Source organism: Odontesthes bonariensis, chromosome 5 (genome assembly GCF_027942865.1).
Source record: "Odontesthes bonariensis isolate fOdoBon6 chromosome 5, fOdoBon6.hap1, whole genome shotgun sequence".
In the NCBI taxonomy this organism is placed as follows: Eukaryota; Metazoa; Chordata; class Actinopteri; order Atheriniformes; family Atherinopsidae; genus Odontesthes; species Odontesthes bonariensis.
This window is the reverse complement of record NC_134510.1, coordinates 22053294-22064456: the sequence shown is the minus strand read 5'-3', so window position 1 is coordinate 22064456 and position 11163 is coordinate 22053294. Positions and strand designations below refer to the sequence as shown.

Sequence of the window (11163 nt, the reverse complement as noted above, 5' to 3'; positions counted from 1 at the left end):
GCCGTTCTGGTCTTTGTCTGGTAGTTGTATTTGTATTGTAGTCGTCATAGTCAAAGTCATAGTCATGTTTTCCCTATTTGCCTTGTTCTTCCATTTTCTGTTTTTGGATCTTGCCTATAACCCTTTTTGGTTATATTAAAGATGCTTTGTTCAGCCTGCAGTGTCTGCATGTGGGTCCACCTGCTTTGCCACCCCAAAAACCTGACAGTATGTGCGTGTGAAAAAATGACAAACATGTTGCAAATACTAAATAATTGTTTGGCCCCACTCACTGCTAAAGTAACTACTTGAAAAGAGTTAAATAGTATTAAGTTACTTTATTTTATGTCACATTTGGATGAATGGGTCATTTTTGACCCATGTGTGTAAATTCGATGTAGTAATATAAAAACTACTTTTGCTTATAAAGTATGAAAGTAAAAATGAAAATAATGATCAGTGGTGATCAAAAACAAGATATTTAAAGAATACTTGGAATATTCAATCATAAATTAAATTGATTTCAAAAGATAGAACAAAGAGAAACTCAGCCAGCATGAAATTACCTTGGAAATGAATGCGGGTCATTTTTGACCCATGTTGTGCATTACAGGGGGTGTGCATATGTTGCGCATCAAAGGTTAATGAAAACACAGGAGGCTTCTTCCTCAGCTACAACAGTCAATTATTGCGATTTTGTGGCCTTTATCTGGATCCACAGCTTTGTCGTCTACACTCCACGGAGCGAGTTCCTGGTTTTACTTTCCAAATGAAAGCTGCCATTTTAGCCCTTTGTAGCCCAAATAGCTCAGTTGGGAGAGCATCAGACTGAAGATCTGAAGGTCCCTGGTTCAATCCAAGGTTTCAGCAAAGACTAGTATGAATTGTGGATGTTTGTCAAGAGGGAAACAAAGCCCATGTTAGGAAAGTGAATTGGTCAAAAGGAATCATCTCAAAAAACCTAGATTAATGAAAACAAAGGAGGCTTCTTCCTCAGCTACAACAGTCAATTATTGCGATTTTGTGGCCTTTATCTGGCTCCCCAGCTTTGTCGTCTACACTCCACGGAGCGAGTTCCTGGTTTTACTTTCCAAATGAAAGCTGCCATTTTAGCCCTTTGTAGCCGAAATAGCTCAGTTGGGAGAGCGTCAGACTGAGGATAAGAAGGTCCCTCGTTCAATCCCGGGTTTCAGCAAAGACTATGTATTGTGGATGTTTGTCTAGAGGGGAACACAAACCATGTTAGGAAATTGAACTGGCAAAAAGGAATCATATCGAAAAACCTAGATTAATGAAAACACAGTAGGCTTCTTCCTCAGCTACAACAGTCAATTATTGCGATTTTTTTGCCTTTATCTGGCTCCACAGCTTTGTCATCTACGCTCCATGGAGCGAGTTCCTGGTTTTACTTTCCAAATGAAAGCTGCCATTTTGGCCCTTTGTAGCCGAAATAGCTCAGTTGGGAGAGCGTCAGACTGAAGATCTGAAGGTCCCTGGTTCAATCCAAGGTTTCAGCAAAGACTACTATGAATTGTGGATGTTTTTCTAGAGGGGAACACAAACCATGTTAGGAAATTGAACTGGCAAAAAGGAATCATTTCAAAAAAACTAGATTAATGAAAACACAGGAGGCTTCTTCCTCAGCTACAACAGTCAATTATTGCGATTTTGTGGCCTTTATCTGGCTCCACAGCTTTGTCGTCTACGCTCCACGGAGCGAGTTCCTGGTTTTACTTTCCAAATGAAAACGGCCATTTTAACCCTTTGTAGCCAAAATAGCTCAGTTGGTAGAGCGTCAGACTTAAGATTTGAAGGTTGCTGGTTCAATCCCAGCTTTCAGCAAAGACTACTATGAATTGTGGATGTTTGTCAAGAGGGGAACACAGCCCATGTTAGGAAAGTGAACTGGTCAAAAGGAATCATCTCAAAAAACCTAGATTAATGAAAACACAGGAGGCTTCTTCCTCAGCTACAACAGTCAATTATTGCGATTTTGTGGCCTTTATCTGGCTCCACAGGTTTGTCGTCTACGCTCCACGGAGCGAGCTCCTGGTTTTACATTCCAAATGAAAACGGCCATTTTAACCCTTTGTAGCCAAAATAGCTCAGTTGGGAGAGCGTCAGACTGAAGATCTGAAGGTCCCTTGTCAATCCCGTGTTTCGGCAAAGACTACTATGAATTGTGGATGTTTGTCAAGAGGGAAACACAGCCAATGTTAGGAAAGTGAACTAGTCAAAAGGAATCATCTCAAAAAACCTAGATTAATGAAAACACAGGAGGCTTCTTCCTCAGCTACAACAGTCAATTATTGCGATTTTGTGGCCTTTATCTGGCTCTACAGCTTTGTCGTCTACACTCCATGGAGGGAGTTCCTTGTTTTATTTTCCAAAAGAAAACGGCCATTTTAGCCCTTTGTAGCCGAAAAAGCTCAGTTGGGAGAGCATCAGACTGAAGATCTGAAGGTCCCTGGTTCAATCCCGTGTTTCGGCAAAGACTACTATGAATTGTGGATGTTTGTCAAGAGGGAACAACAGCCCATGTTAGGAAAGTGAACCGGTAAAAAGGCATAAACTCCAAAAAATCTGCATTAACGAAAACACAGGAGGCTTCTTCCTCAGCTCCAACAGTCAATTATTGCATTTTTTTGTGGCCTTTATCTGGCTCCCCAGCTTTGTCATCTACTCTCCACGGAGCGAGTTCCTGGTTTTACTTTCCAAATGAAAGCTGCCATTTTAGCCCTTTGTAGCCAAAATAGCTCAGTTGGGAGAGCGTCAGGCTGAAGATCTGAAGGTCCCTGGTTCAATCCCGTGTTTCAGCAAAGACTACTATGAATTGTGGATGTTTGTCAAGAGGGAAACACAGCCAATGTTAGTAAAGTGAACTGGTCAAAAGGAATCATCTCAAAAAACCTAGATTAATGAAAACACAGGAGGCTTCTTCCTCAGCTACAACAGTCAATTATTGCGATTTTGTGGCCTTTATCTGGCTCCACAGCTTTGTCGTCTACGCTCCACGGAGCAAGTTCCTGGTTTTACTTTCCAAATGAAAACGGCCCTTTTAACCCTTTGTAGCCAAAATAGCTCAGTTGGTAGAGCGTCAGACTTAAGATTTGAAGGTTGCTGGTTCAATCCCAGCTTTCAGCAAAGACTACTATGAATTGTGGATGTTTGTCAAGAGGGGAACACAGCCCATGTTAGGAAAGTGAACTGGTCAAAAGGAATCATCTCAAAAAACCTAGATTAATGAAAACACAGGAGGCTTCTTCCTCAGCTACAACAGTCAATTATTGCGATTTTGTGGCCTTTATCTGGCTCCACAGGTTTGTCGTCTACGCTCCACGGAGCGAGCTCCTGGTTTTACATTCCAAATGAAAACGGCCATTTTAACCCTTTGTAGCCAAAATAGCTCAGTTGGGAGAGCGTCAGACTGAAGATCTGAAGGTCCCTTGTCAATCCCGTGTTTCGGCAAAGACTACTATGAATTGTGGATGTTTGTCAAGAGGGAAACACAGCCAATGTTAGGAAAGTGAACTAGTCAAAAGGAATCATCTCAAAAAACCTAGATTAATGAAAACACAGGAGGCTTCTTCCTCAGCTACAACAGTCAATTATTGCGATTTTGTGGCCTTTATCTGGCTCCACAGGTTTGTCGTCTACGCTCCACGGAGCGAGTTCCTGGTTTTACTTTCCAAATGAAAACGGCCATTTTAACCCTTTATAGCCAAAATAGCTCAGTTGGGAGAGCGTCAGGCTGAGGATAAGAAGGTCCCTCGTTCAATCCCGGGTTTCAGCAAAGACTATGTATTGTGGATGTTTGTCTAGAGGGGAACACAAACCATGTTAGGAAATTGAACTGGCAAAAAGGAATCATATCGAAAAACCTAGATTAATGAAAACACAGTAGGCTTCTTCCTCAGCTACAACAGTCAATTATTGCGATTTTTTTGCCTTTATCTGGCTCCACAGCTTTGTCATCTACGCTCCATGGAGCGAGTTCCTGGTTTTACTTTCCAAATGAAAGCTGCCATTTTGGCCCTTTGTAGCCGAAATAGCTCAGTTGGGAGAGCGTCAGACTGAAGATCTGAAGGTCCCTGGTTCAATCCCAGGTTTCAGCAAAGACTACTATGAATTGTGGATGTTTTTCTAGAGGGGAACACAAACCATGTTAGGAAATTGAACTGGCAAAAAGGAATCATTTCAAAAAAACTAGATTAATGAAAACACAGGAGGCTTCTTCCTCAGCTACAACAGTCAATTATTGCGATTTTGTGGCCTTTATCTGGCTCCACAGCTTTGTCGTCTACGCTCCACGGAGCGAGTTCCTGGTTTTACTTTCCAAATGAAAACGGCCATTTTAACCCTTTGTAGCCAAAATAGCTCAGTTGGGAGAGCGTCAGACTGAAGATCTGAAGGTCCCTTGTCAATCCCGTGTTTCGGCAAAGACTACTATGAATTGTGGATGTTTGTCAAGAGGGAAACACAGCCAATGTTAGGAAAGTGAACTGGTCAAAAGGAATCATCTCAAAAAACCTAGATTAATGAAAACACAGGAGGCTTCTTCCTCAGCTACAACAGTCAATTATTGCATTTTTTTGTGGCCTTTATCTGGCTCTACAGCTTTGTCGTCTACACTCCATGGAGGGAGTTCCTGGTTTTATTTTCCAAAAGAAAACGGCCATTTTAGCCCTTTGTAGCCGAAAAAGCTCAGTTGGGAGAGCATCAGACTGAAGATCTGAAGGTCCCTGGTTCAATCCCGTGTTTCGGCAAAGACTACTATGAATTGTGGATGTTTGTCAAGAGGGAACAACAGCCCATGTTAGGAAAGTGAACCGGTAAAAAGGCATAAACTCCAAAAAATCTGCATTAACGAAAACACAGGAGGCTTCTTCCTCAGCTACAACAGTCAATTATTGCATTTTTTTTGTGGCCTTTATCTGGCTCCCCAGCTTTGTCGTCTACGCTCCACGGAGCGAGTTCCTGGTTTTACTTTCCAAATGAAAGCTGCCATTTTAGCCCTTTGTAGCCAAAATAGCTCAGTTGGGAGAGCGTCAGGCTGAAGATCTGAAGGTCCCTGGTTCAATCCCGTGTTTCAGCAAAGACTACTATGAATTGTGGATGTTTGTCAAGAGGGAAACACAGCCAATGTTAGTAAAGTGAACTGGTCAAAAGGAATCATCTCAAAAAACCTAGATTAATGAAAACACAGGAGGCTTCTTCCTCAGCTACAACAGTCAATTATTGCGATTTTGTGGCCTTTATCTGGCTCCACAGGTTTGTCGTCTACGCTCCACGGAGCGAGTTCCTGGTTTTACTTTCCAAATGAAAACGGCCATTTTAACCCTTTGTAGCCAAAATAGCTCAGTTGGGAGAGCGTCAGGCTGAAGATCTGAAGGTCCCTGGTTCAATCCCGTGTTTTGGCAAAGACTACTATGAATTGTGGATGTTTGTCAAGAGGGAACAACAGCCCATGTTAGGAAATTGAACCGGTAAAAAGGCATAAACTCCAAAAAATCTGCATTAACGATAACACAGGAGGCTTCTTCCTCAGCTACAACAGTCAATTATTGCATTTTTTTTGTGGCCTTTATCTGGCTCCCCAGCTTTGTCGTCTACACTCCACGGAGCGAGTTCCTGGTTTTACTTTCCAAATGAAAGCTGCCATTTTAGCCCTTTGTAGCCCAAATAGCTCAGTTGGGAGAGCATCAGACTGAAGATCTGAAGGTCCCTGGTTCAATCCCAGGTTTCAGCAAAGACTACTATGAATTGTGGATGTTTGTCAAGAGGGGAACACAGCCCATGTTAGGAAAGTGAACTGGTCAAAAGGAATCATCTCAAAAAACCTAGATTAATGAAAACACAGGAGGCTTCTTCCTCAGCTACAACAGTCAATTATTGCATTTTTTTTGTGGCCTTTATCTGGCTCCCCAGCTTTGTCGTCTACGCTCCACGGAGCGAGCTCCTGGTTTTACATTCCAAATGAAAACGGCCATTTTAACCCTTTGTAGCCAAAATAGCTCAGTTGGGAGAGCGTCAGACTGAAGATCTGAAGGTCCCTTGTCAATCCCGTGTTTCGGCAAAGACTACTATGAATTGTGGATGTTTGTCAAGAGGGAAACACAGCCAATGTTAGGAAAGTGAACTAGTCAAAAGGAATCATCTCAAAAAAACTAGATTAATGAAAACACAGGAGGCTTCTTCCTCAGCTACAACAGTCAATTATTGCGATTTTGTGGCCTTTATCTGGCTCCACAGGTTTGTCGTCTACGCTCCACGGAGCGAGTTCCTGGTTTTACTTTCCAAATGAAAACGGCCATTTTAACCCTTCGTAGCCAAAATAGCTCAGTTGGTAGAGCGTCAGACTTAAGATTTGAAGGTTGCTGGTTCAATCCCAGCTTTCAGCAAAGACTACTATGAATTGTGGATGTTTGTCAAGAGGGAAACACAGCCCATGTTAGGAAAGTGAACTGGTCAAAAGGAATCATCTCAAAAAACCTAGATTAATGAAAACACAGAAGGCTTCTTCCTCAGCTACAACAGTCAATTATTGCGATTTTGTGGCCTTTATCTGGCTCCACAGCTTTGTCGTCTACGCTCCACGGAGCGAGCTCCTGGTTTTACATTCCAAATGAAAACGGCCATTTTAACCCTTTGTAGCCAAAATAGCTCAGTTGGGAGAGCGTCAGACTGAAGATCTGAAGGTCCCTTGTCAATCCCGTGTTTCGGCAAAGACTACTATGAATTGTGGATGTTTGTCAAGAGGGAAACACAGCCAATGTTAGGAAAGTGAACTAGTCAAAAGGAATCATCTCAAAAAACCTAGATTAATGAAAACACAGGAGGCTTCTTCCTCAGCTACAACAGTCAATTATTGCGATTTTGTGGCCTTTATCTGGCTCCACAGGTTTGTCGTCTACGCTCCACGGAGCGAGTTCCTGGTTTTACTTTCCAAATGAAAACGGCCATTTTAACCCTTTGTAGCCAAAATAGCTCAGTTGGGAGAGTGTCAGGCTGAAGATCTGAAGGTCCCTGGTTCAATCCCGTGTTTTGGCAAAGACTACTATGAATTGTGGATGTTTGTCAAGAGGGAACAACAGCCCATGTTAGGAAATTGAACCGGTAAAAAGGCATAAACTCCAAAAAATCTGCATTAACGATAACACAGGAGGCTTCTTCCTCAGCTACAACAGTCAATTATTGCATTTTTTTTGTGAAAGTGAACTGGTCAAAAGGAATCATCTCAAAAAAACTAGATTAATGAAAACACAGGAGGCTTCTTCCTCAGCTACAACAGTCAATTATTACGATTTTGTGGCCTTTATCTGGCTCCACAGCTTTGTTGTGTACGCTCCACGGAGCGAGTTCCTGGTTTCACTTTCCAAATGAAAACGGCCATTTTAGCCCTTTGTAGCCGAAAAAGCTCAGTTGGGAGAGCATCAGACTGAAGATCTGAAGGTCCCTGGTTCAATCCCGTGTTTCGGCAAAGACTACTATGAATTGTGGATGTTTGTCAAGAGGGAACAACAGCCCATGTTAGGAAAGTGAACCGGTAAAAAGGCATAAACTCCAAAAAATCTGCATTAACGAAAACACAGGAGGCTTCTTCCTCAGCTACAACAGTCAATTATTGCATTTTTTTTGTGGCCTTTATCTGGCTCCCCAGCTTTGTCGTCTACACTCCACGGAGCGAGTTCCTGGTTTTAGTTTCAAAATGAAAGCTGCCATTTTAGCCCTTTGTAGCCGAAAAAGCTCAGTTGGGAGAGCGTCAGACTGAAGATCTGAAGGTCCCTGGTTCAATCCCGTGTTTTGGCAAAGACTACTATGAATTGTGGATGTTTGTCAAGAGGGAACAACAGCCCATGTTAGGAAATTGAACCGGTAAAAAGGCATAAACTCCAAAAAATCTGCATTAACGATAACACAGGAGGCTTCTTCCTCAGCTACAACAGTCAATTATTGCATTTTTTTTGTGGCCTTTATCTGGCTCCCCAGCTTTGTCGTCTACACTCCACGGAGCGAGTTCCTGGTTTTACTTTCCAAATGAAAGCTGCCATTTTAGCCCTTTGTAGCCCAAATAGCTCAGTTGGGAGAGCATCAGACTGAAGATCTGAAGGTCCCTGGTTCAATCCCAGGTTTCAGCAAAGACTACTATGAATTGTGGATGTTTGTCAAGAGGGAAACACAGACCATGTTAGGAAAGTGAACTGGTCAAAAGGAATCATCTCAAAAAACCTAGATTAATGAAAACACAGGAGGCTTCTTCCTCAGCTACAACAGTCAATTATTGCGATTTTGTGGCCTTTATCTGGTTCCACAGCTTTGTCGTCTACGCTCCACGGAGCGAGCTCCTGGTTTTACATTCCAAATGAAAACGGCCATTTTAACCCTTTGTAGCCAAAATAGCTCAGTTGGGAGAGCGTCAGACTGAAGATCTGAAGGTCCCTTGTCAATCCCGTGTTTCGGCAAAGACTACTATGAATTGTGGATGTTTGTCAAGAGGGAAACACAGCCAATGTTAGGAAAGTGAACTAGTCAAAAGGAATCATCTCAAAAAACCTAGATTAATGAAAACACAGGAGGCTTCTTCCTCAGCTACAACAGTCAGTTATTGCGATTTTGTGGCCTTTATCTGGATCCACAGCTTTGTCGTCTACACTCCACGGAGCGAGTTCCTGGTTTTAGTTTCAAAATGAAAGCTGCCATTTTAGCCCTTTGTAGCCAAAAAAGCTCAGTTGGGAGAGCGTCAGACTGAAGATCAGAAGGTCCCTCGTTCAATCCTGGGTTTCGGCAAAGACTATGAATTGTGGATGTTTGTCAAGAGGGAAACAAAGCCCATGTTAGGACAGTGAACTGGTCAAAAGGAATCATCTCAAATAAACTAGATTAATGAAAACACAGGAGGCTTCTTCCTCAGCTACAACAGTCAATTATTGCATTTTTTTGTGGCCTTTATCTGGCTCTACAGCTTTGTCGTCTACACTCCACGGAGCGAGTTCCTGGTTTCACTTTCCAAATGAAAACGGCCATTTTAACCCTTTGTAGCCAAAATAGCTCAGTTGGGAGGGCGTCAGACTGAAGATCTGAAGGTCTCTGGTTCAATCCCAGCTTTTAGAAAAGACTACTATGAATTGTGGATGTTTGTCAAGAGGGAAACAAAGCCCATGTTAGTAAAGTGAATTGGTCAAAAGGAATCATCTCAAAAAACCTAGATTAATAAAAACACAGGAGGCTTCTTCCTCAGCTACAACAGTCAATTATTGCGATTTTGTGGCCTTTATCTGGCTCCCCAGCTTTGTCGTCTACACTCCACGGAGCGAGTTCCTGGTTTTACTTTCCAAATGAAAGCTGCCATTTTAGCCTTTTGTAGCCCAAATAGCTCAGTTGGGAGAGCGTCAGACTGAAGATCAGAAGGTCCCTCGTTCAATCCCGGGTTTCGGCAAAGACTATGTATTGTGGATGTTTTTCTAGAGGGGAACACAAACCATGTTAGGAAATTGAACTGGCAAAAAGGAATCATATCGAAAAACCTAGATTAATTAAAACACAGGAGGCTTCTTCCTCAGCTACAACAGTCAATTATTGCGATTTTGTGGCCTTTATCTGGCTCCCCAGCTTTGTCGTCTACGCTCCACGGAGCGAGTTCCTGGTTTTACTTTCCAAATGAAAACGGCCATTTTAGCCCTTTGTAGCCAAAATAGCTCAGTTGGGAGAGCGTCAGACTGAAGATCTGAAGGTCCCTTGTCAATCCCGTGTTTCGGCAAAGACTACTATGAATTGTGGATGTTTGTCAAGAGGGAAACACAGCCAATGTTAGGAAAGTGAACTAGTCAAAAGGAATCATCTCAAAAAACCTAGATTAATGAAAACACAGGAGGCTTCTTCCTCAGCTACAACAGTCAGTTATTGCGATTTTGTGGCCTTTATCTGGATCCACAGCTTTGTCGTCTACACTCCACGGAGCGAGTTCCTGGTTTTAGTTTCAAAATGAAAGCTGCCATTTTAGCCCTTTGTAGCCAAAAAAGCTCAGTTGGGAGAGCGTCAGACTGAAGATCAGAAGGTCCCTCGTTCAATCCTGGGTTTCGGCAAAGACTATGAATTGTGGATGTTTGTCAAGAGGGAAACAAAGCCCATGTTAGGACAGTGAACTGGTCAAAAGGAATCATCTCAAATAAACTAGATTAATGAAAACACAGGAGGCTTCTTCCTCAGCTACAACAGTCAATTATTGCATTTTTTTGTGGCCTTTATCTGGCTCTACAGCTTTGTCGTCTACACTCCACGGAGCGAGTTCCTGGTTTCACTTTCCAAATGAAAACGGCCATTTTAACCCTTTGTAGCCAAAATAGCTCAGTTGGGAGGGCGTCAGACTGAAGATCTGAAGGTCTCTGGTTCAATCCCAGCTTTTAGAAAAGACTACTATGAATTGTGGATGTTTGTCAAGAGGGAAACAAAGCCCATGTTAGTAAAGTGAATTGGTCAAAAGGAATCATCTCAAAAAACCTAGATTAATAAAAACACAGGAGGCTTCTTCCTCAGCTACAACAGTCAATTATTGCGATTTTGTGGCCTTTATCTGGCTCCCCAGCTTTGTCGTCTACACTCCACGGAGCGAGTTCCTGGTTTTACTTTCCAAATGAAAGCTGCCATTTTAGCCTTTTGTAGCCCAAATAGCTCAGTTGGGAGAGCGTCAGACTGAAGATCAGAAGGTCCCTCGTTCAATCCCGGGTTTCGGCAAAGACTATGTATTGTGGATGTTTTTCTAGAGGGGAACACAAACCATGTTAGGAAATTGAACTGGCAAAAAGGAATCATATCGAAAAACCTAGATTAATGAAAACACAGGAGGCTTCTTCCTCAGCTACAACAGTCAATTATTGCGATTTTGTGGCCTTTATCTGGCTCCCCAGCTTTGTCGTCTACGCTCCACGGAGCGAGTTCCTGGTTTTACTTTCCAAATGAAAACGGCCATTTTAGCCCTTTGTAGCCAAAATAGCTCAGTTGGGAGAGTGTCAGGCTGAAGATCTGAAGGTCCCTGGTTCAATCCCGTCTTTTGGCAAAGACCACTATGAATTGTGGATGTTTGTCAAGAGGGAACAACAGCCCATTTTAGGAAATTGAACCGGTAAAAAGGCATAAACTCCAAAAAATCTGCATTAACGATAACACAGGAGGCTTCTTCCTCAGCTA

General features: G+C 42.6%; 3 non-coding genes across 3 annotated transcripts; all 3 read left to right on the top strand.

Annotated features, from left to right (window-relative positions):
* The first annotated feature begins 1748 nt into the window (after positions 1-1748).
* Positions 1749-1821, top strand: trnal-uaa (transfer RNA leucine (anticodon UAA)). The gene has a single exon. It is a non-coding gene; the product is annotated as a tRNA-Leu (tRNA).
* Positions 1822-3050: 1229 nt separating this feature from the next.
* trnal-uaa (transfer RNA leucine (anticodon UAA)) lies at positions 3051-3123 on the top strand. Its single transcript has one exon. It is a non-coding gene; the product is annotated as a tRNA-Leu (tRNA).
* Positions 3124-6307: 3184 nt separating this feature from the next.
* trnal-uaa (transfer RNA leucine (anticodon UAA)) lies at positions 6308-6380 on the top strand. The gene has a single exon. It is a non-coding gene; the product is annotated as a tRNA-Leu (tRNA).
* Positions 6381-11163: the final 4783 nt, after the last annotated feature.